This window comes from Eumetopias jubatus, unplaced genomic scaffold, assembly GCF_037043125.1.
Source record: "Eumetopias jubatus isolate StellerSeaLion01/CBP00866 unplaced genomic scaffold, mEumJub1_p1.0 scaffold_9, whole genome shotgun sequence".
Taxonomy (NCBI): domain Eukaryota; kingdom Metazoa; phylum Chordata; class Mammalia; order Carnivora; family Otariidae; genus Eumetopias; species Eumetopias jubatus.
The window spans coordinates 55,995,914-56,008,171 of NW_028274815.1; positions in this window are offsets into that span (position 1 = coordinate 55,995,914).

The following is a 12,258-nucleotide window of genomic DNA, read 5'->3' on the forward strand; positions in this document are numbered from 1 at the left end:
CTGTAGAACTTGTTGTAAGAAAATATGATAATTACCAAGTTTGACATGTGCTTTGACAACAGTCCTTTGCTAATCAACAGCTTCACTCTTAAAACAGACACTGAAAACATGTTGGGCAGCCAGTTCTCAATTCCACATGCCAGTGGGAGTGAGTGGTGGTGCAGAAAACCCTATGCAACAGATAATCCCCAAATCATTGTTTGGCCTGAGGAGGTATTGTATTTTTAATTTTAAAAAATTTTGGCTGCAGATTCACGTCCTTTAATTAGATCCTACATGAGTTATTGTTAATATTAGCTTCACTTTCTGAACAGACACTTATGGCTGGCAGGAAAGGCCACCCTGGGCAGTAGGAAAAATTCATTTGGGGATTAAAAATTAGCAGGAGACAATTCTGACATGGCTAATCCTCACATGGATAATTGAGTGTTGACTGGCATTTAGGGAAATGCATTTACAGCAGAGGACAGTGTGGGATGCTGTTGTGTAATCAGGTTGGTAGAGGGAAAATCGTCACTTTTTAAGAGCAAAGAGTTGCTCCATGAATGCAGAAAAAAACTAAACTGAAAACCAGCAGCCTGAAGGCCAACATTTCAAGTCAAATATGCAGAAACAGCAATTGAGAACTTCTCCACCCACAGGTGCTCCAAGGGCTTGAGGTTGGAGGGAGGAGTTGGTGGTCATTTAATAGTGTTCAAAGAATATTAAATGTTAATCCAACCATGGATCTTTTCTGAGGTCTCTCCCTTGTCTAAAGCTCTTCTGGGTTCCTCTTTTTATCTCTAACTAAGGCTTTATAGAAAGCTTGTATTTTTTGATATCCTTGAAGTGACTTTGGGGCAACTTAGTGAGGAGAAAAAGGATGATGGAGGAACACTGGCTTCCCCACTTTCTCTTACTCTGTACAATGGGATCAATGATACCTATTGCAGGAGTTTTAAGGATTAGAGAAAACACATGTAAAGCACTTGGTACTGCTATATAGTGAGCAACAACTCTGTAATAGATAGGTCTTACTCTTCTTGATAATTAGAATTTGAAATGTCTTATTCTTGTCAATGATAATAATATCCTAATAGTATATCACCTTTTACTGATGTGTTGCAAAGAATAAAATAAATAATCTAGAAGACAATCTCTTTGAATACACCTAGCATTATTCCATAGAATTTACTTTTCCTCAAGTAGGCTCAGTGGCAAAATTAAGATTTCGGACTATTTTGGTGAAGAGAGTTTAGATGTTTAGACACTAGATGGAGGATTACAGAAGGTACTCTGCAAATTTCTTTAAGAAAATCATAAATATCCACCCATACAGGGTAGACCAAGAGTAGTTGTGACTTCTGGGTATCTCCTTACTATCCATTGTCTATTTTTTTCCTGGCTACTGCTAAGAAGGCATCTGTTGGAACTTGAGTCTGCTCACATATGGGAAATACACCAAACCCAGCATGTTCATAATTGGCTGTTCATAATTCATTCATGTAGAGTTGTAAAAAATAGTTCCTGTCACATGATATAGCCTCATAAATATTTGTTGAATAAATGTGGGAAATGCAGGAAACCAATCAATAGGTATGTGACTATAGAATCTTAACACTGAAAGAAATCTTTGAAATAATCAATTTCGAGTAAAAAACAGAGAAAAAATTGCTGTAGTCTGACTGGGCTGCTATGACAAAATACCACAGATTGGGTGGCTTCTAAACAATAGAAATTTATTTCTTATAGTTCGGAAGGCTAGAAGTCAAAGATCACAGTGCCAGCATGGTTGAGGGAGGGACCTTCTCTGGGTCACAGACTTCTGATTGTACCCCCTTGTATCCTCACATACTAGCTCTCTGAGGCCTTTTTTAAAAAAGCATGAATCCCATGCATGAGGGTTCCTTTATGACCTAATCACCTCCCAAAGGCCTCATCTCCTCATACCATCACCTTGGGCATTTAGGTTTTCAACATAAGAACTTGGCGAGGGGGCACAGACATTCAGACCATTGCAACAATTTAAATGTTTTCAACAGAAGATAAGTTAAATAAATTATACAGAGCCATTTAATGGAACACTAGATAGCTGTTAAAAAGGTGTGCCCACGGGCGCCTGGGTGGCTCAGTTGGTTAAGCGACTGCCTTCGGCTCAGGTCATGATCCTGGAGTCCCGGGATCGAGTCCCGTATCAGGCTCCCTGCTCGGCGGGGAGTCTGCTTCTCCCTCTGACCCTCCCCCCTCTCATGTGCTCTCTCTCTCTCATTCTCTCTCTTTCAAATAAATAAATAAATAAATCTTTAAAAAATAAAAAGGTGTGCCCACATGTATTGTCAAGACAAGGGTTCATCAAATTTTGTTTTAAAAAAGTCAAATGGTATGATATAATTTCATTTGCATTTAAAGTATAATATAAAATGTTTGAATAAGGCCAGAAATGTTTGGAATGAGAAAAAATTTTCAGCAGTGGTTATCTCTGGGGCATAGGTTGGGGAGGTGGATAAAATAGGAGAAATGGGGCAAACCGTATCATTTCATTTCATGAAATATTGTGCTGTTTGAGTTTTTAAAACAAACACATATTACTTTCATAATAATTCAAAGGAAACCAAAAGCCCCCACATAGTTCAACTTTCTTCTTTAAAAACATTTAAAAACTATATTTATTTTTATTGACGTTTGTTTGACAAATAAAATTGTAAGATATTTAAAGTGTACATCATGATGACTGGATATATGTATTCATTGTGACAGGATTTCCCCCATCTACCCATCACTCTTCTAGCACTTTTCAAATGTATAATACAGGGTTACCAACTCTAGTCACCCTGTTTTACATTAGATCCTCAGACCCTATTCATCATGTAGCTAGAAGTTTGTACCCTTTTACCAACCTCTCCCTATTTCACCCACCCTCCCAGCCCTAGAAATCACTTTTTTACTCTCTGTTTTTGTAAGTTTCACTTTTTTTCTTTTTTCAGATTCCACATGTAAGTGATACCATGTGGTATTTGTCCATCAACAAAGAACGAAGAAGATATGTTATAAACAGACACACACACAGGAATATTATTAAGCCATGAGAAAGAAGGAAATATTGCCATTTACGACAATACAGATGGACCTGGAGGGCATTATGGCGTTATGCTAAGTGAGATAAGCCAGACAGAGAAAGACAAATACTGCGTGGTATCATTTACATGTGGAATCAACCTTTTTCTTTTACAGATGAAGAAACAGTTTCAGAGAAATTCCTGATCACAGAAACTTGTAACTGAAAGATAATTTCAGCATCATTAAATCTACCTTCCCCATAGTACAGATAAGCAGAGGCACAGAGAAATGAGGTGAGGTATAGTATTGAGGTCTAAAGCCTGGGGAGAAAAGCAGTTGTATATATTGGTGTTGAAAAAATCGTAGGTACTCAGCACATACTGTAAATCTATTAAAACTGACTCACTCATTTTTGGATGAGGTAAGTGTTGACATTAGACAATCGGTGGGTAGCATTTATTTTCCTATTTATTAAAATGTCAGAAAGAGTACCAGTGGCACCTCCTAAAAGGCTTGCAGATGGTGGTCTTCAAGACACAATCATCAGTCCTTGAAGAGAATAAAAACTAATATTCTAGCTTAATGATAAAAATAAGCCTGAAATGAGTTATATTCAGGATATCAAAGCAGGGGCAGTTCATAAAACAATCTATAAAAGTCAAAGACAGACATATATGTGTGTGTGTGTGTGTGTGTGTGTGTGTATAAACATGTACATTTATAAAATACAATTATAGAATAAATTTATAAAATATGTGGAAAGTCACATTCAAAAGCTATAGAATATTGAACTAGAAAAAGACTTCAAAGAAATTCACTCTTTGAACAAATTCACCAATGCTCATTCAATAATTTACTTCTTCTCAAGCTACATTTTGTATATGTCCCAGTGGAAGACAATATTGCCTCTGAAATTTTAAAGGGAGCACAGAGAAATCCGAATTTATTTATATGCTCTTGGTTAACTGGTCGTATTAATGCAAGAACCTAGTGACCGTATTTGGATGCTGAAAGACTGTGTCTCTTATTACAAGCCACAAACAAACCTTGTAGCTACAGCATGTCACTCTGAGTTGGCTGAGTTGGTTCTGGTCCCACTGGCTGTGCACACACTTTTGTCTGGGTTACTCACACACAGAGAAGTGGAAAATTGAGACCATTCCCTGAATAGCTCAAGCCTCAAATTAACATGTGTCCAATGATCTGGATATTTTGATTGAAATAGAATAATTCCCAATTTGCCCCAATTCTTCACCTTGCTCTGCCCATGTAGAACATAAAATAAACGAAGTTTATGGAAGGGCCATTATCAGAAGAAAGGGTTCTGAGAAGTTAACGTGTCTCCCTAATAATTCAGCCCAAGGTGCTAAAGCAGTACCTATATTGAAATCATTCCTCAGGGTGATGTTTGAGCAGATGAGCTGTGTCCACCATTCTCTGGCTTGCCGTGAAATCTCCCAAATGAGATGTTGGCATTTTCACGTGGCAGGAAAATAGAAGCTGAAGTCAAGAAAACCGCAACATCTGGAACAGGAGGAAAGATTTCACTGGAAAGAACTTGACAAACTCCGAAAACAAAGTTCTAGACTTCACTAATTTATTTTGGCTGCAAAGCCGAGCTCAGTGCAAAGCTCAAAGAGGATTTGTCCGAGGCTCCTTTCAAAGAAGTAAAAAGCCAACCCGCACTAAAATTAATGCGTCTACTGCATAAACAGTCAAGATAGTTATCTGATACTGAGGGAATAGAGCCACACTAGGCCTTTTTGTTATTTATGGGATTATTATTGGAGGAAACAGAAGCAATTAGATATCCCCCTGCTTACAGAGCAGGGGAAGGAAAAAAGGTGTCAAACATAGTTTTTCAATTTGGTCTCTTGATCATTTCGTTCTCACTACATCTTAAAATCCAAATATACATACGCCCCCAGTGCCCCACTCACTGGCCTCTCAGCTGTTCCTTTGACTATTTCTCTTTTATCCTTTGAAAACTCCACGCATTTTGAATGATGTGTGGAAAGACTTAAAAATATCTTAAAAATACAAATTGTATCTTTAAAAACAAAGCACGTTTATTATTGTACGTGATCACAAAAATAATAATATCTGTACATATACATGGTAGAAAATAGGAAAAGAACCTTAGAGATCATTTGTACTGTAGAAAACATTTGCCATTCTTTTGCCTGCCCAGCTTCTGAAGCCATTGTTTGGAAGATTCCCTACAGGGTGAGTCTTCTCAAGAGTCAGGTGAGGATGTGGCATGGATCCCTGGTGCCAGCAGACACATATCCTGGTCAAGTGTTGGAATCTGGGCCAAGTGACACAGAAGAGGGCGAAGGGGGCAGACTAAGGAGCTCATCTGGGTGGGAATAGCAGCCAGATGTCTCTCCTGTGCCCAAAGCCATGGGGTGTGGTGTCGATCTGGCGTTGGAAGGCCACGATGCAGGGTGCAAGACAGCAGTGTTCTTACCCCACCGACCCAGGGGGGTGACTTTGGTTGTGGTCCTGGCTGCGGGGAGCTTCCCCTGTGCCCACCTGTTTCCCAGGCCAGGTCTCCAGATTCCCCCTTGCTCCCGTGGGCTCCCCAGTTCAGTAAATTCTTTTCCTACTTAAATCAAGCAGAGAAGGTTTTTGTTGCTTGCAGCTTAAAATCCAGACAGATACGCTTATAATTCCCTTACTCAGAAGGCACCCCATTAATATTTTAACAGATAATGCTCGATTTTTTCTTTGATATCTAGAGATAATGTCTCATTTTGCCATGGTGAGTGTAGAGCTGTTGATATCTGGTTCAGAGTGGCAAGAGAGGCTTACCTTGCCTTCAACGTGCATACAGGGAGTTTGCTGCCCACCTTTTTCAGAGGTACACAGACATGCTTGTAATTTTCCTTAGCTTCCAGCAAAGGTGACTGATGGTACGAAAATCTGCAGAATAATCACTAGGGCACCTGAAGCGGGTGATTTTTGTCTCTAGTAACAATGGTAATAGTTATGGTTTCATTTCTAAGTGCTTACTATTTATCAGGTTCCTTACTAAGTGCTTTACAGAGGTTAGCACATCTGCTCCTCATAAAATCCCTCTGTAATAGTGATCGATTCACTGAATCCTCACCATGTTCCTTGAGGTAGACATTGTTATTACTCCCATTTCACAGATGAGTAAACTGAGGCTTAGAAATATTAAATGACTAAGCAGGAAGGGATAGCTCCCAAATTTACACCCACGTTGGCTGACCCCAGAGACTTCTTTCCTAACTGAGTCACAACTCTGCCCCCGGGTATAGCTACTCGGGCCCTTAGGTCATCTGTATGCTGACTTGTCCCTACTGCCTATGATTGGCTGGTTAGTATAGGAGTATTTATTGTAATCTGTGCAGGGCACTGTTTTAATGCTAATGGATAAGGAAGGCATCCTTCTTTAATTCAAGGCTCAATCATAAAAGTAATATGCCTTTAGAGAGTATATTATGGTTTACACAGCATTTTAATATAGATCATCTCACTTATGTCATGAAATGACTAGAGAATAATTACAATTAATAATGCCAAAATATGCAAAATTACCCTGGACTTAGAGAAAAAGTGAAGACAGAGGAGGTGAGGTTAATGAGGGTGAGCTTCAAAGTGAAAATGGATTTTTAGAAATTTCCTGACAGTAACCCTGGTGCTCGATGGCATAAGAGAGGTAGAGGGAATTTCACCATTGGCAGGTCTGTATTGAGCTTGGTGGGATGTATTTTTAAATTTGAGGTGACTGATGGACTTGGCATTCATTGGTTCTGTTAAAATGGCATCATATGCAGGACTTGTTCAACAGGAGGGCTGAGTGGACGCTCTTAATAAAAACTCCATCAGAGCTGTGAGGTACCACCACCCCCGGAATCTATAATCTGGCCCTTATGTGAGGTCTTGTTATTGGCTGATGGTGAGCCCATGATGGATACAATGGTGCCATCCTTGTCCTCAAGGTGTCTTCTGTTGGGGAGAAAGAGGTAAACTTGAGAGAAATGGGGGGGAACTGAGGTACTTGTGCTGTCCTGGCTCTGGTGTGATAAAGAACCCTTTCTGGGGTGTTTCTGGGGCCTAGAATAATAAAACCTCCTTGGAAAGATGCATGTTCTAGCAAACTTGGGGCCCTCAGGTCAGTTATGGTAAGGTTTCCTGGGATGTATGTAAACAGAATGTCAGACAAGGTTGAAAATCATTGCCAGAGAGCTTAATGCGTCCATAATTTTAAAAAGTACAATCCAAATGTAATTGGCTGGCAGCAGAATGAAGGAATTTCATCCTAAAACAGAGAAGGCAAAATGCTAGCCTTGTCCTTTGTCTTTTTCTTTTTTTCCCTCTAATTTGCTTTCTTTCCCTCAACACAATTAACCCTGAGTAACTGAGAGCTATCAGGTGGCTGTAAGAGTAACCAGACATCCCCCGCCCCCCTCTTCTCAGTGAGCTTGTTATTTTCTTCATAAATATATTGGAAGGTTACACCTCTTTTCCTTGAGATTTGAACCAAGATGAAAGGAGACCAGTGTGGCAGAAGGTGCATCTGGGGAGGAGGTGGAGGGAGCTGGCTGCAAAGGGCTGCCTTCTGGAGGGTGACTCATGATGCTTTTCACTTTCCCTGTCAGCAGTTTCCTCCCCTGGCGACAACACAGCCAAGAATACAAAACCATGTGGAGGATTGAGCCAGGCGCCAAATCTGAGTATCTAGTTTGAATTGGACACAAACTAAGACATTCTCCAGGGAACACTTGATGATGATGATGATGATGATGATGATGATGATGATTTTGTCAATAACTTGCCAGTGTTGTGCAAATGAAATACAAGGACGTTGGCTCTGAAACCTTTGATGGATCTGTGTAGAAAGGGGTATTGTGCTGGGGCCAACTCCCTGGTGGATGGCTCTGCGTGGCAAAAATGTGTCTTTCCCAATCACAGTTTTCTCCTGCAGTCCTCCGGGCCCCACAGTTAGTGAACCAGGAGGTACTGTTCATTAGAAGGGAAACATTCGCAGGAGAGGGAATTTATTTTGTCTTCCTTGTTACTGTGCAATGTCTCTTTTGCCTTAGTGGCTGTCCTGTGTCCCTTGCTAAACAGGCAAGTGAAGGCTCCACAAACCTCACTGTCCAAAGGGGGATCGCCCCGGGAAGAAAGTGCTTCACAACAGAGAAGGTGGGACACATGGCAACCAGATTTCAGAGATTTGGCGAGAAGCAGAAATGAGCTGATGTTCTCCATTTCCTCTGGAAGCCTGCTAGGCACAGTCCCAAGAGTTGAATGTAAGAGCTGGTTCTGAAACAGTGACTTCCGAAGTCTACCTCAACACCTGACTTAAGGACCAGTAAGGAGATGCTCCCTCTGTGGCGGCTGCTCTTCTCTGTCTTGCCCAACCTGTGAGGACAAACTGCTGTCACCCACCACACTCTGTAAGATTCTTCTCCTCCTCTGGGATCACTCTGCATTTGTCTGAATCACTCAGATAACAAACACTTTGTGTGGCAATATATTGTCTTTCCATCTCCCCAGCCCTTCAAAATTGAAGTTGCTTTCTGAGGCATGGCAAGATCTAGCAATGTGGTTACCAAAGTTCCATCACTGTGATTTTTATTATATCCAACTACTGTCCAAAGTGTCAAATAGTTGATATTTTTATTTTATTTTATTTTTATTTTGGCTTTCTTTACTATAGATTTGTTGTTGTTTTGAATGTTCCTATTTTTAAATTGAGGAATAACATAAAGTAAAATGAGCTGATCCTAAGTGTACCACTTAATGAATTTTCAAATATATATTTGCTCCACAGCCCCCAGCCAGACTAAGATATACAGCACTTAAATATATATATATATATATATATATATATGTTTTAATTTTAATTTTAATTTTTTTAAGAGGGAGAGAGAAGGGGGGTTGGGGGGGCAGAGGAGAGGGAGAGAGAGAGAATCCCAAGCAGGCTCCACACCCAGCATGGGGTTCGATCTCTGAACCCTGAGATCATGACCTGAGCCAAAATCAAGAGTCAGACACTTAACTGACTGAGCCACCCAGGCACCCCACGTTTTTTAAAAAAGAAAACTTGATATCTCCCCTAACAATATCTTCAAAAGTATGGTTTGATATGCTAGTTAAACTTTCACTAACATACATTAAAGTAAGTAACTGTAAATTATAAATGCTTCTGTTTCATCTAAAGCCATCTTGTATAGCACTAGGTGTTATTGTATCATTCACTTACCCATCCATTTGGTGTTTATTGAGTATCTGCTATGTGTAAGGCATTGTTCTCAGCACAGGGGAGTCGGGGATACAGCAGTGAATAAAACAGACCCAAGTCCCTGTTCTTGTTAAGTTCCAGTTAGGGAAAGTGATGGAGAACAAAATGAATAAGAAAAATATATAGTATGGCAGATGGTGACAAGATTTTGGAGCAAAATAAGGCAGAAGATGGGGACAGGGAGTGCTGGGTTTGGCTAAGGGGAGTGATTTTGAAAATTTAAATAAGGTGAAAATTTAAACAAGGCCTAGGATTTGAGCAAAGACTTGAAGATACAAGGGAAAAGCCATTATGGGAGATGAGGTTTCTAGGTAGAGGAACAGCAAGTGCATAGAGCTGGAGGAAGAAGAATGCTGGGATGTCTGAGAGGCAGCAAGGAGGCCAGTGCTCCACTCGTGGGAGCACCAGAGTGGCGGAAGCAGGGCCACCGCCGTTTGGCACACACAAGTTCTTCATCTCTCAATAATGCAGCATCTTAAATCCCTTTTGTAGTTCTGTAGTTATGTAGTGTGTGTATGCTAGAGAAAATGTATGTAAAGCAACTAGTTTAGTACCCTCTACATATTAGGGGTTGGGTAAATTATAGCTGTTCTTGTACATAGTAAGCACTTAATAAACATACAATGATTGATATGGTGGCTACAGTGCTTTGATCTTCAAAAGTATCCTGACTTTTGCTTTTTATTCAAATTGTAATAGTTAATGAATAGTATGTGTAGCATCGTGCTTCACACATTTCAAGTGAACTATGACTTGGTCTTTGGCTTTCAGGAAACTCTACTCTAGTTGGGAATAAGAAGAAAAAGAAAGAGGGTAGATATTAATACTGTTCACAAATTATCCCGTTTCCTTTTTAGGTAAATGGAAGGGGCTTCATTTCCCTGGCTCTTGGAAGTTAGGTGTTCGTGTGACTGGCTTTGCCCATAAATGTTCATGCTAGTGATGTATATTAGGTCCTGGGAAAAGCGTAAATCACCATTGCATAACTTGCCTCAAAGTTGAGATGGGGTCTCTACCAGCTTGGGTCTTTGGGCGATTAGAAGAAGCGAAGCTTCCTTACCAACCTACGTTGGAAATGCGGCATGAGCAAGAAATAAAAGTTGTGTCAAAGCACTGAGATTGGCAGTTATTTGTTACTCCAATTAAAGGTGCCCTATCCCGACTGAAACTGGATGGAAAAATAATCAGAACACAATCTAGGGTTGATACCATATCAGTATAATAGTACCATCGGCTAACATCTGAGGATAAGAGAGATGTAAAGAGATACATATATCATCACTGTGTTCAGAAAAAGTTGAAAAATGCCAAATATATTGTGGTTTGATGAAAAAATGTTTTTCAACCAACATGTACATTTACTGAACTGACATTTATATTTGATATTTGATCAACTAAAAGTCTGTGGAAATTTTTCAGAAAATTACAAGTTGATCTGAAAACATTTCTAATATTCTAGAATACATCTTTTCTATTTCATGAACTTCACTAGCATGTTCTTTCATTGATTTTGTGAATTAGTACTTATGTTTCAATTGAAGTCCAAAAAGGATTAGAGTGGTTTAAGACTGAAAACACTGACACAGGAAGACTAAAAACTGACCAGAATAGAATACAGACATGCTGTGTATTACTAACAGAAAAAAGTTTTGAGATAAGTCTGTCTAAAATGGAAAGTACGCTTTCAAAGTTTTGTACCAGCCAAATTCAGGATCCAAGTGTCATACTTTCTCAAAATAAATAAATTAAAAAAAAAGATTTATTTATTTTAGAGAGGAGGGGGCCAGAGGCACAGGGAGAGAGAATCCCAAGCAGACTCCACACTGAGCATGGAGCCCAGCATGGGGCTTGATCCCAGGACCCTGAGATCACCGCCTAAACTGAAACCAAGAGTCAGAAGCTTAACCGACTAGGCTACTTGGGCACTCCAAGAAACAGGAATTTAAGAAACAATCTGAAGACCACTGGTTCATGGCTCAATGAGAATTCATTTGCCCCTCACTTACTAAGCCCTTCATTACCAGTAATTTGATTCACTCTATCACTCATTTTAAATGCCTTTCTTTTTTTGACTCGTTCTGTCATCACGGACTATGGAGGAGGGATGCGATGTTAACATTAACTAGGGGACTAATGATGTCCCTGTAGAGAATTTTCATCTTGTGGCACTCATTCCAAACAGGGACATGAGGACACTGTTTTCTCATGGTGCCTCTATTCTTTCAGACTTGAACAAAACTGCTCAAATCTGTGCTTCGCTAAATCCAGTCAATAGCTCTAAAAGAGGGGGAGGGTGGGAATCCCACTTTACAAAGACAAAATAATGCTAAGGAATTTATTTTCAACTTTCCAAAAAATGCGTAATTCCCTTCAGAAGCCAAACTTGATTTTTAAAAAAATATTTATTTATTTATTTGAGAGAGAGAGAGTGCACAAAAGCACGAGTGAGCACAAGCGGGGGGAGGGGTGCTGAGGGAGAAGCAGACTCCCCACTTAGCAGGGCTGGATCCCAGAACCCCAGGATCATTACCTGAATTGAAGGCAGCCAATTAAACGACTGAGACACCCAGGCGCCCCTCTAAACTTGATTTTTAAAAATGTAAAGTTTTTAGAGAATGTTACTTTATTTTTTTAAAGATTTTATTTATTTGAGAGAGAGAGAGAGAGCGAGAGCATGAGCAGGGGGAGGGGCAGAGGGAGAGGGAGAAGCAGACTCCCCGCTGAGCAGGGAGCCTGACCATAGGACTTAGTCCCAGGATCCTGGGATCATGACCTGAGCTGAAGGCAGACGTTCAACCATATGAGCCATCCAGGTGCCTCTAGAATGTTATTTAAAATTCAGAATGCCCAAAGTAATCTAAACATGGTACCAAATTTATCTTAGAGTGCAACATTTTTCCCTATTAACCTTCAATAATATTTCTATGTTTGGTTGGATTTAGCCA